Source organism: Hyperolius riggenbachi, chromosome 9 (assembly GCF_040937935.1).
Source record: "Hyperolius riggenbachi isolate aHypRig1 chromosome 9, aHypRig1.pri, whole genome shotgun sequence".
NCBI lineage: Eukaryota > Metazoa > Chordata > Amphibia > Anura > Hyperoliidae > Hyperolius > Hyperolius riggenbachi.
The window spans coordinates 68,636,314-68,650,351 of record NC_090654.1 but is presented as its reverse complement, the minus strand read 5'-3'; the positions used below and the strand labels follow the sequence as shown (position 1 = coordinate 68,650,351).

Below are 14,038 nucleotides of genomic sequence, written 5' to 3'. Positions count from 1 at the left end.
GACCCAGTGAGACTACTGATAAGGAATTACAGCCATAAACTACTTTACTCTAGGAAGCCCAGTTCTCTGCCAGGAGAGGATAGAAATAAAAAAAGGTCAATATTTCATAGTGGCTCAACAGAGTACTAGTGGCTGGATAGTGTACTGGTTAAGGGCACTGCCTTTGACATGGGAGACCAGGGTTTGAATCCTGGCTAGGGTCAGTACCTATTCAGTAAGGATTTCAAGGCAAGACTCCCTAACACTGCAGGGTGGCCTCTTGAATGCGTCCCAGTGGTTGCAGCTCTTGAGCGCTTTGAGTCTGAAAGGAGAAAAGCGCTATATAAATGTTCGGATTATTATTATTATATATTTCAGCACTCTAAGGCAGGGGTCCCCAACCACCGGGCCGCGGCCCACTGCCGGTCCGTTGGCAGTTTCCAGCTGGGCCGCGGCGGGTCTGTCATCTTGCCCCTGGTCCCCCCCCCCCCGCGCCCGCCACTTCTGTTACTTTATGTGCGGGCGGCCGCTTCCGGATTCCCCCAGGATGCATATCGCCGCTACAGGAAGCCGCTGCCCCGCCTCCTTCCCTCCTTACAGCAGACGCAAGACGCGCTGCTGTTATAGGAGGAGATAGTACTGCATGCATGAAGGAGAGCGGCGCCTGGGGGAATCCGGAAGCGGCCGCCCGCCCGCTCATAAGGTAACAGAAGCGGCGGCCGCGTGGGCACCACCTACCTATACTGGGCACTTTACTAGCCATGCTGGGCACTATACTAGCCATGCTGGGCACTATACTAGCCATGCTGGGACACTATACTAGCCATGCTGGGACACTATACTAGCCGTGCTGGGACACTATACTAGCTATAGCTGGGCACTGTACTAGCCATGCTGGGCACTATACTAGCCATGCTGGGCACTATACTAGCCATGCTGGGGCACTATACTAGCCATACTGGGGTAACCATACTAGCCATGCTGGGCACTTTACTAGCCATACTGGGGCACTATACTAGCTATACTGGGGTAACTATACTAGCCTAGCCATGCTGGGCACTTTACTAGCCATACTGGGGCACTATACTGGGCACTTTACTAGCTATACTGGGGCACTACCTACCCATACTGGACACTATATTAGCTATACTGGGCGCTATACTAGGGCACTACTGACCCATACTGGGACTATACTAGGTATACTGGTCACAATACTAGCTATACTGGGGTAACTATACTAGCCATACTGGGGCAACTAAACTCCCTATACTGAGGCAACTATGCTAGCTATGCTGCCGCACCCCAGCCCCTCCCCCCGTAACCCGCTGCGCACGACACTGTCCACTAGGTCGCGCGCGCAGTAACCCGCCCCCACCATATTTATAAATATGGCAGCCTCCATGTGCTGCTTTTATCATAATTTAGGCTTCGTCTTTTAATGGCGCCCAAATTACTGACTGAGCGCTGCTATAGCCGTAATTCACATGGCACCTATTGCAGCACCCAAATCTCCAGCGCTGTTCTTGCCCGATTACCCCTGAGACTGATCCCCGTCCGTCCAGGAAACTGCATACTGCATTAGAGGACCCTTTGTTTCTCATAAATCTACCCCCTTCGGGTCCCGAACCAGCTGCAGAGCGAACTCACCTGTCCGGCGACACGCTCCTCCATCAGTCCATGCGCTGCTGTCTTCCTCTCTGCAGGGGCGCCTCTGCACCGTGACCTGGCGGTATGTTGTTATGTAATAATATGCCATGAAGAGGCAGCTAGAGGAAAGACGGGAGCACACATACTGACGGAGGAGCGAGCCGGCCGGACAGGGGAGTTCACTTTGCAGCTGAACACTCTGCAGAGTACAAGAAAGTTGGGGAGACCTGGGGGTGTGGCAGCGGGCTCAGGGGCCCTTAGCTTTACCCTATGAAAATGCCGGCTCTGGGTTTGTGAGGCTGAACCTGAATTTTGCAGAAGCTAAACAGATATGGGAGCTGCAGAGTTACACCGCCGACAGATAACGCATCTTAATTGTACAGTTGTTCTGCACTCTCTATTAGTCGCTGTGCATTTTCCTGCACATTTGTATGTATTGGGCCATAATGCATAAAAAGTATATGCAGCAGTGCGTTGTGAAAAGCTTTTATTTAAAGGGATGCTGAGCAGTCGTAAAAAATTAAATTAATACTCACCTGGGGCTTCCTCCAGCCCACCATAGGCTGCAAGGTCCCCCGGTGTCCTACTGGCTCCTCTCCCAGCCCTGCTGGTGGCACTGTTAATGGCGACTTTTGGGCTGAAAGTTGTCCGTATACTTCCAGGAAGACCATGCTCTGCGTCCTCATGCCAGCCGCTACGCATCATCACGCTGGCCGGAGTGACAGTCCTGCGTCAGACTGTAACATTGGCCGTCATGCTGACACGGAACGTGGACTTACTGGAAGTATATGGACAACTTTCAGCCCAAAAGTCACTGTTAACGGAGCCACCAGCAGGACTGGGAAAACAGTTCAGCTGAGGATGGGAGTGGCTACCAAAAACCAGGCCTGCTGCAATGCATAGATGCTGCCAGGTACACACTTTCATAAAGTCAAGAGGACCCTGGGGGACCTCGCAGCCTACAGTGGGCTGGAGGAAGCCCCAGGTAAGTACCAATTTCATTTTTAATTCAGGGTCCCTTTAAAACACATAGATGCAGGGCTGGTTTACACTGAATCAGCTGCTTTCAGCTATATCGCAATGTACAATTAATGCTCAGTGCAGGTAAAGGAATTTTCCATGTTTCCCTAAAGCCCGGTACACACTTTCAATCTTGATTGGCCAATCACTGACCAATTTTATCATCTCCATGTAGTATGAGTTTCAACAGATATTGAAAACTACGAACAGATTGGGTAGGTAATCTCTCATTACTACACCCATTTGGTAAAATTGGTCAGTGATTGGCCAATCATAATTGAAAGTGTGTATCTGGCAGTTTACATCTATGTTTTTGGTAGCCACTCCCATCCTTAGCTGAACTGTTTTCAGCTAAGGATGCCAGCAAAATGTTGCACGCAGTGCACTTTTGCGATATACGCACATCACAGGCACTGCAAGGATTTACCGCAGTGCTTTGCTGAATACAGGCTATCAGCAAAGAGCAGAAAAACTGCTTATTAAAGCACCCCAAGTGTGAACTGGCCCTTAAGAGAACTTTATTGGTGATTACAAATTGTTGCAACCTGCAGAGTAGAACTAAGGGGCATATTTAAAATGATTTAAATATACCATCAAATTCTAATAATGGCCTCCTCCTCCCCATAGCCATACCAATCCTCACCAAAAAGGTACAAAGCAAAGAAATGCAAACAAAACAAAAAAAGACGCAGGCCAACAATTGTAATTCTGGAAAATACCAATTGCACTAGCAAAAACCCGGCAATGCAATTCACATGTTCATCGCCGTGCTGTTGCTATTGGATAAATGTAAACGATACAATTTTTAAATCGAAACATGCTTAATAAAAAAGGGCGCTAATTAGTTAATTTCCATCTAAGATAGTTTATTATATTCTTTTTTTAACAGAGTCCTTTGGCTAATCCAGTTGGCTAAAACTAAATCACATTTTGGCCAATAGGATTGTAAGCCGGCCCACCATGGTAAGGTAGACTCTATTAGGTCGGGTAATGGAATGGGAGTGAGAGAGGAATAGGGGATAGCGTTTTGGAGAGGGAAGATGGGGATAGGTGGTCTTAAGGGGTACCACTCTTACACCATCAAGTGCAAAGTTGGGGAACACAACGACCACTTTATAGATGATTGGGATCCAGCTGGTCCCCCTTAGGCCAAGTTCAATACTGGGATTGCAAAAGGCAAATCGCAATCACCTATGGAGTGTAATTGCATTTCTACCAAGCAATTGTGGCTCCATGTTACAGTGATTGCGTTTTTCTGTCTCATTCCAGAGAATGAGAATGGCTTCTAACTGCCAGCAAAATGTTGCACGCAGTGCACTTTTGCGATATACGCACATCACAGGCACTGCAAGGATTTACCGCAGTGCTTTGCTGAATACCGGCTATCAGCAAAGAGCAGAAAAACTACTTATTAAAGCACCCCAAGTGTAAACTGGCCCTTAAGAGAACTTTATTGGTGATTACAAATTGTTGCAACCTGCAGAGTAGAACTCAGGGGCATATTTAAAATGATTTAAATATACCCCCAAATTCTAATAATGGCCTCCTCCTCCCCATAGCCATACCAATCCTCACCAAAAAGGGTCAAAGCATAGAAACGCAAACAAAACAAAAAAAGATGCAGGCCAACAATTGTAATTCTGGAAAATACCAATTGCACTAGCAAAAACCCGGCAATGCAATTCACATGTTCATCGCCGTGCTGTTGCTATTGGCAAAATGGGAATGATACCATTTTTAAATCGAAACGTGCTTAATAAAAAAGGGCCCTAATTACTTAATCTCCATCTAAGATAGTTTATTATATTCTTTTTTTAACAGAGCCCTTTGGCTAATCCAGTTGGCTAAAACTAAATCACATTTTGGCCAATAGGATTGTAAGCCGGCCCACCATGGTAAGGTAGACTCTATTAGGGCGGGTTAGGGAATAGGAGTGAGAGAGGAATAGGGGATAGCGTTTTGGAGAAGGAAGATGGGGATAGGTGGTCTTAAGGGGTACCACTCTTACACCATCAAGTGCAAAGTCGGGGAACACAGCGACCACCTGATAAATAATTGGGATCCAGCTGGTCCCCCTTAGGCTGGGTTCAACACTGGGATCGCAAAAGGCAAATCGCAATCGCCTATGGAGTGTAATTGCATATCTACCAAGCAATTGTGGCTCCATGTTACAGTGATTGCGTTTTTCAGTCTCATTCCAGAGAATGAGAATGGCGTTCTAACTGCCAGCAAAATGTTACACGCAGTGCACTTTTGCGATATACGCACATCACAGGCACTGCAACGATTTACCGCAGTGCTTTGCTCAATACCGGCTATCAGCAAAGAGCAGAAAAACTACTTATAAAAGCACCCCAAGTGTAAACTGGCCCTTAAGAGAACTTTATTGGTGATTACAAATTGTTGCAACCTGCAGAGTAGAACTCAGGGGCATATTTAAAATGATTTAAATATACCCCCAAATTCTAATAATGGCCTCCTCCTCCCCATAGCCATACCAATCCTCACCAAAAAGGGTCAAAGCATAGAAACGCAAACAAAACAAAAAAAGATGCAGGCCAACAATTGTAATTCTGGAAAATACCAATTGCACTAGCAAAAACCCGGCAATGCAATTCACATGTTCATCGCCGTGCTGTTGCTATTGGCAAAATGGGAACGATACAATTTTTAAATCGAAACGTGCTTAATAAAAAGGGCCCTAATTACTTAATCTCCATCTAAGATAGTTTATTATATTGTTTTTTTAACAGAGTCCTTTGGCTAATCCAGTTGGCTAAAACTAAATCACATTTTGTCCAATAGGATTGTAAGCCGGCCCACCATGGTAAGGTAGACTCTATTAGGGCGGGTTAGGGAATAGGAGTGAGAGAGGAATAGGGGATAGCGTTTTGGAGAAGGAAGATGGGGATAGGTGGTCTTAAGGGGTACCACTCTTACACCATCAAGTGCAAAGTCGGGGAACACAGCGACCACCTGATAAATAATTGGGATCCAGCTGGTCCCCCTTAGGCCGGGTTCAACACTGGGATCGCAAAAGGCAAATCGCAATCGCCTATGGAGTGTAATTGCATATCTACCAAGCAATTGTGGCTCCATGTTACAGTGATTGCGTTTTTCAGTCTCATTCCAGAGAATGAGAATGGCGTTCTAACTGCCAGCAAAATGTTACACGCAGTGCACTTTTGCGATATACGCACATCACAGGCACTGCAAGGATTTACCGCAGTGCTTTGCTGAATACCGGCTATCAGCAAAGAGCAGAAAAACTACTTATGAAAGCACCCCATGTGTGAACTGGCCCTTAAGAGAACTTTATTGGTGATTACAAATTGTTGCAACCTGCAATGTAGAACTCAGGGGCGTATTTTAAATGATTTAAATATACCCCCAAATTCTAATAATCGCCTCCTCCTCCCCATAGCCATACCAATCCTCACCAAAAAGATACAAAGCATAGAACTGCAAACAAAACAAAAAAAGATGCAGGCCAACAATTGTAATTCTGGAAAATACCAATTGCACTAGCAAAAACCCGGCAATGCAATTCACATGTTCATCGCCGTGCTGTTGCTATTGGAAAAATGTAAACGATACAATTTTTAAATCGAAACATGCTTAATAAAAAAGGGCGCTAATTAGTTAATCTCCATCTAAGATAGTTTATTATATTCTTTTTTTAACAGAGTCCTTTGGCTAATCCAGTTGGCTAAAACTAAATCACATTTTGGCCAATAGGATTGTAAGCCGGCCCACCATGGTAAGGTAGACTCTATTAGGGCGGGTTAGGTGATGGGAGTGAGAGAGGAATAGAGTATAGCGTTTTGGAGAGGGAAGAGGGGGATAGGTGGTCTTAAAGGGTTCCACTCTTACACCATCAAGTGCAAAGTCGGGGAACACAACCACCACCTGATAAATAATTGGGATCCAGCTGGTCCCTCTGAGGCCGGGTTTAATACTGGGATTGCAAAAGGCAAATCGCAATCACCTATGGAGTGTAATTGCATTTCTACCAAGCAATTGTGGCTCCATGTTACAGTGATTGCGTTTTTCTGTCTCATTCCAGAGAATGAGAATGGCTTCTAACTGCCAGCAAAATGTTGCACGCAGTGCACTTTTGCGATATACGCACATCACAGGCACTGCAAGGATTTACCGCAGTGCTTTGCTGAATACCGGCTATCAGCAAAGAGCAGAAAAACTACTTATTAAAGCACCCCAAGTGTAAACTGGCCCTTAAGAGAACTTTATTGGTGATTACAAATTGTTGCAACCTGCAGAGTAGAACTCAGGGGCATATTTAAAATGATTTAAATATACCCCCAAATTCTAATAATGGCCTCCTCCTCCCCATAGCCATACCAATCCTCACCAAAAAGGGTCAAAGCATAGAAACGCAAACAAAACAAAAAAAGATGCAGGCCAACAATTGTAACTCTGGAAAATACCAATTGCACTAGCAAAAACCCGGCAATGCAATTCACATGTTCATCGCCGTGCTGTTGCTACTGGCAAAATGGGAACGATACAATTTTTAAATCGAAACGTGCTTAATAAAAAAGGGCCCTAATTACTTAATCTCCATCTAAGATAGTTTATTATATTCTTTTTTTTAACAGAGTCCTTTGGCTAATCCAGTTGGCTAAAACTAAATCACATTTTGGCCAATAGGATTGTAAGCCGGCCCACCATGGTAAGGTAGACTCTATTAGGGCGGGTTAGGGAATAGGAGTGAGAGGAATAGGGGATAGCGTTTTGGAGAAGGAAGATGGGGATAGGTGGTCTTAAGGGGTACCACTCTTACACCATGAAGTGCAAAGTCGGGGAACACAGCGACCACCTGATAAATAATTGGGATCCAGCTGGTCCCCCTTAGGCCGGGATCAACACTGGGATCGCAAAAGGCAAATCGCAATCGCCTATGGAGTGTAATTGCATATCTACCAAGCAATTGTGGCTCCATGTTACAGTGATTGCGTTTTTCAGTCTCGTTCCAGAGAATGAGAATGGCGTTCTAACTGCCAGCAAAATGTTACACGCAGTGCACTTTTGCGATATACGCACATCACAGGCACTGCAAGGATTTACCGCAGTGCTTTGCTGAATACCGGCTATCAGCAAAGAGCAGAAAAACTACTTATAAAAGCACCCCAAGTGTGAACTGGCCCTTAAGAGAACTTTATTGGTGATTACAAATTGTTGCAACCTGCAATGTAGAACTCAGGGGCGTATTTTAAATGATTTAAATATACCCCCAAATTCTAATAATGGCCTCCTCCTCCCCATAGCCATACCAATCCTCACCAAAAAGGTACAAAGCATAGAACTGCAAACAAAACAATAAAAGATGCAGGCCAACAATTGTAATTCTGGAAAATACCAATTGCACTAGCAAAAACCCGGCAATGCAATTCACGTTCATCGCCGTGCTGTTGCTATTGGAAAAATGTAAACGATACAATTTTTAAATCGAAACATGCTTAATAAAAAAGGGCGCTAATTAGTTAATCTCCATCTAAGATAGTTTATTATATTCTTTTTTTAACAGAGTCCTTTGGCTAATCCAGTTGGCTAAAACTAAATCACATTTTGGCCAATAGGATTGTAAGCCGGCCCACCATGCTAAGGTAGACTCTATTAGGCGGGTTAGGTGATGGGAGTGAGAGAGGAATAGAGTATAGCGTTTTGGAGAGGGAAGAGGGGGATAGGTGGTCTTAAAGGGATCCACTCTTACACCATCAAGTGCAAAGTCGGGGAACACAACGACCACCTGATAAATAATTGGGATCCAGCTGGTCCCCCTTAGGCCGGGTTCAATACTGGGATTGCAAAAGGCAAATCGCAATCACCTATGGAGTGTAATTGCATTTCTACCAAGCAATTGTGGCTCCATGTTACAGTGATTGCGTTTTTCTGTCTCATTCCAGAGAATGAGAATGGCTTCTAACTGCCAGCAAAATGTTGCACGCAGTGCACTTTTGCGATATACGCACATCACAGGCACTGCAAGGATTTACCGCAGTGCTTTGCTGAATACCGGCTATCAGCAAAGAGCAGAAAAACTACTTATTAAAGCACCCCAAGTGTAAACTGGCCCTTAAGAGAACTTTATTGGTGATTACAAATTGTTGCAACCTGCAGAGTAGAACGCAGGGGCATATTTAAAATGATTTAAATATACCCCCAAATTCTAATAATGGCCTCCTCCTCCCCATAGCCATACCAATCCTCACCAAAAAGGGTCAAAGCATAGAAACGCAAACAAAACAAAAAAAGATGCAGGCCAACAATTGTAATTCTGGAAAATACCAATTGCACTAGCAAAAACCCGGCAATGCAATTCACATGTTCATCGCCGTGCTGTTGCTATTGGCAAAATGGGAACGATACAATTTTTAAATCGAAACGTGCTTAATAAAAAAGGGCCCTAATTACTTAATCTCCATCTAAGATAGTTTATTATATTCTTTTTTTAACAGAGTCCTTTGGCTAATCCAGTTGGCTAAAACTAAATCACATTTTGGCCAATAGGATTGTAAGCCGGCCCACCATGGTAAGGTAGACTCTATTAGGGCGAGTTAGGGAATAGGAATGAGAGAGGAATAGGGGATAGCGTTTTGGAGAAGGAAGATGGGGATAGGTGGTCTTAAGGGGTACCACTCTTACACCATCAAGAGCAAAGTCGGGGAACACAGCGACCACCTGATAAATAATTGGGATCCAGCTGGTCCCCCTTAGGCCGGGTTCAACACTGGGATCGCAAAAGGCAAATTGCAATCGCCTATGGAGTGTAATTGCATATCTACCAAGCAATTGTGGCTCCATGTTACAGTGATTGCGTTTTTCAGTCTCATTCCAGAGAATGAGAACGGCTTCTAACTGCCAGCAAAATGTTGCACGCAGTGCACTTTTGCGATATACGCACATCACAGGCACTGCAAGGATTTACCGCAGTGCTTTGCTGAATACCGGCTATCAGCAAAGAGCAGAAAAACTACTTATTAAAGCACCCCATGTGTAAACTGGCCCTTAAGAGAACTTTATTGGTGATTACAAATTGTTGCAACCTGCAGAGTAGAACTCAGGGGCATATTTAAAATGATTTAAATATACCCCCAAATTCTAATAATGGCCTCCTCCTCCCCATAGCCATACCAATCCTCACCAAAAAGGGTCAAAGCATAGAAACGCAAACAAAACAAAAAAAGATGCAGGCCAACAATTGTAATTCTGGAAAATACCAATTGCACTAGCAAAAACCCGGCAATGCAATTCACATGTTCATCGCCGTGCTGTTGCTATTGGCAAAATGGGAACGATACAATTTTTAAATCGAAACGTGCTTAATAAAAAGGGCCCTAATTACTTAATCTCCATCTAAGATAGTTTATTATATTCTTTTTTTAACAGAGTCCTTTGGCTAATCCAGTTGGCTAAAACTAAATCACATTTTGGCCAATAGGATTGTAAGCCGGCCCACCATGGTAAGGTAGACTCTATTAGGGCGGGTTAGGGAATAGGAGTGAGAGAGGAATAGGGGATAGCGTTTTGGAGAGGGAAGAGGGGGATAGGTGGTCTTAAAGGGTTCCACTCTTACACCATCAAGTGCAAAGTCGGGGAACACAACCACCACCTGATAAATAATTGGGATCCAGCTGGTCCCCCTGAGGCCGGGTTCAATACTGGGATTGCAAAAGGCAAATCGCAATCACCTATGGAGTGTAATTGCATTTCTACCAAGCAATTGTGGCTCCATGTTACAGTGATTGCGTTTTTCTGTCTCATTGCAGAGAATGAGAATGGCTTCTAACTGCCAGCAAAATGTTGCACGCAGTGCACTTTTGCGATATACGCACATCACAGGCACTGCAAGGATTTACCGCAGTGCTTTGCTGAATACCGGCTATCAGCAAAGAGCAGAAAAACTACTTATAAAAGCACCCCAAGTGTGAACTGGCCCTTAAGAGAACTTTATTGGTGATTACAAATTGTTGCAACCTGCAATGTAGAACTCAGGGGCGTATTTAAAATGATTTAAATATACCCCCAAATTCTAATAATGGCCTCCTCCTCCCCATAGCCATACCAATCCTCACCAAAAAGGTACAAAGCATAGAACTGCAAACAAAACAAAAAAAGATGCAGGCCAACAATTGTAATTCTGGAAAATACCAATTGCACTAGCAAAAACCCGGCAATGCAATTCACATGTTCATCGCCGTGCTGTTGCTATTGGAAAAATGGGAACGATACAAATTTTAAATCGAAACATGCTTAATAAAAAAGGGCGCTAATTAGTTAATCTCCATCTAAGATAGTTTATTATATTCTTTTTTTAACAGAGTCCTTTGGCTAATCCAGTTGGCTAAAACTAAATCACATTTTGGCCAATAGGATTGCAAGCAGGCCCACCATGGTAAGGTAGACTCTATTAGGGCGGGTTAGGTGATGGGAGTGAGAGAGGAATAGAGTATAGCGTTTTGGAGAGGGAAGAGAGGGATAGGTGGTCTTAAAGGGTTCCACTCTTACACCATCAAGTGCACAGTCGGGGAACACAACGACCACCTGATAAATAATTGGGATCCAGCTGGTCCCCCTTAGGCCGGGTTCAATACTGGGATTGCAAAAGGCAAATCGCAATCACCTATGGAGTGTAATTGCATTTCTACCAAGCAATTGTGGCTCCATGTTACAGTGATTGCGTTTTTCTGTCTCATTCCAGAGAATGAGAATGGCTTCTAACTGCCAGCAAAATGTTGCACGCAGTGCACTTTTGCGATATACGCACATCACAGGCACTGCAAGGATTTACCGCAGTGCTTTGCTGAATACCGGCTATCAGCAAAGAGCAGAAAAACTACTTATTAAAGCACCCCAAGTGTAAACTGGCCCTCAAGAGAACTTTATTGGTAATAACAAATTGTTGCAACCTGCAGAGTAGAACTCAGGGGCATATTTAAAATGATTTAAATATACCTCCAAATTCTAATAATGGCCTCCTCCTCCCCATAGCCATACCAATCCTCACCAAAAAGGGTCAAAGCATAGAAACGCAAACAAAACAAAAAAAGATGCAGGCCAACAATTGTAATTCTGGAAAATACCAATTGCACTAGCAAAAACCCGGCAATGCAATTCACATGTTCATCGCCGTGCTGTTGCTATTGGCAAAATGGGAACGATACAATTTTTAAATCGAAACGTGCTTAATAAAAAGGGCCCTAATTACTTAATCTCCATCTAAGATAGTTTATTATATTCTTTTTTTAACAAAGTCCTTTGGCTAATCCAGTTGGCTAAAACTAAATCACATTTTGGCCAATAGGATTGTAAGCCGGCCCACCATGGTAAGGTAGACTCTATTAGGGCGGGTTAGGGAATAGGAGTGAGAGAGGAATAGGGGATAGCGTTTTGGAGAAGGAAGATGGGGATAGGTGGTCTTAAGGGGTACCACTCTTACACCATCAAGTGCAAAGTCGGGGAACACAGCGACCACCTGATAAATAATTGGGATCCAGCTGGTCCCCCTTAGGCCGGGTTCAACACTGGGATCGCAAAAGGCAAATCGCAATCGCCTATGGAGTGTAATTGCATATCTATCAAGCAATTGTGGCTCCATGTTACAGTGATTGCGTTTTTCAGTCTCATTCCAGAGAATGAGAATGGCGTTCTAACTGCCAGCAAAATGTTACACGCAGTGCACTTTTGCGATATACGCACATCACAGGCACTGCAAGGATTTACCGCAGTGCTTTGCTCAATACCGGCTATCAGCAAAGAGCAGAAAAACTACTTATAAAAGCACCCCAAGTGTGAACTGGCCCTTAAGAGAACTTTATTGGTGATTACAAATTGTTGCAACCTGCAATGTAGAACTCAGGGGCGTATTTAAAATGATTTAAATATACCCCCAAATTCTAATAATGGCCTCCTCCTCCCCATAGCCATACCAATCCTCACCAAAAAGGTACAAAGCATAGAACTGCAAACAAAACAAAAAAAGATGCAGGCCAACAATTGTAATTCTGGAAAATACCAATTGCACTAGCAAAAACCCGGCAATGCAATTCACATGTTCATCGCCGTGCTGTTGCTATTGGAAACATGTAAACGATACAATTTTTAAATCGAAACATGCTTAATAAAAAAAGGGCGCTAATTAGTTAATCTCCATCTAAGATAGTTTATTATATTATTTTTTTTAACAGAGTCCTTTGGCTAATCCAGTTGGCTAAAACTAAATCACATTTTGGCCAATAGGATTGTAAGCCGGCCCACCATGGTAAGGTAGACTCTATTAGGGCGGGTTAGGTGATGGGAGTGAGAGAGGAATAGAGTATAGCGTTTTGGAGAGGGAAGAGGGGGATAGGTGGTCTTAAAGGGTTCCACTCTTACACCATCAAGTGCAAAGTCGGGGAACACAACCACCACCTGATAAATAATTGGGATCCAGCTGGTCCCCCTGAGGCCGGGTTCAATACTGGGATTGCAAAAGGCAAATCGCAATCACCTATGGAGTGTAATTGCATTTCTACCAAGCAATTGTGGCTCCATGTTACAGTGATTGCGTTTTTCTGTCTCATTCCAGAGAATGAGAATGGCTTCTAACTGCCAGCAAAATGTTGCACGCAGTGCACTTTTGCGATATACGCACATCACAGGCACTGCAAGGATTTACCGCAGTGCTTTGCTGAATACCGGCTATCAGCAAAGAGCAGAAAAACTACTTATTAAAGCACCCCAAGTGTAAACTGGCCCTTAAGAGAACTTTATTGGTGATTACAAATTGTTGCAACCTGCAGAGTAGAACTCAGGGGCATATTTAAAATGATTTAAATATACCCCCAAATTCTAATAATGGCCTCCTCCTCCCCATAGCCATACCAATCCTCACCAAAAAGGGTCAAAGCATAGAAACGCAAACAAAACAAAAAAAGATGCAGGCCAACAATTGTAATTCTGGAAAATACCAATTGCACTAGCAAAAACCCGGCAATGCAATTCACATGTTCATCGCCGTGCTGTTGCTATTGGCAAAATGGGAACGATACAATTTTTAAATCGAAACGTGCTTAATAAAAAAGGGCCCTAATTACTTAATCTCCATCTAAGATAGTTTATTATATTCTTTTTTTAACAGAGTCATTTGGCTAATCCAGTTGGCTAAAACTAAATCACATTTTGGCCAATAGGATTGTAAGCAGGCCCACCATGGTAAGGTAGACTCTATTAGGGCGGGTTAGGTGATGGGAGTGAGAGAGGAATAGAGTATAGCGTTTTGGAGAGGGAAGAGGGGGATAGGTGGTCTTAAAGGGTTCCACTCTTACACCATCAAGTGCAAAGTCGGGGAACACAACGACCACCTGATAAATAATTGGGATCCAGCTGGTCC

General features: G+C 43.9%; 1 long non-coding RNA gene across 1 annotated transcript in view; it reads left to right on the top strand.

Moving 5' to 3' along the window:
• The window catches only part of LOC137531626 (uncharacterized), a 448,676-nt gene that overhangs the window by 312,138 nt on the left and 122,500 nt on the right, over window positions 1–14,038 (top strand). The window lies entirely within an intron of this gene.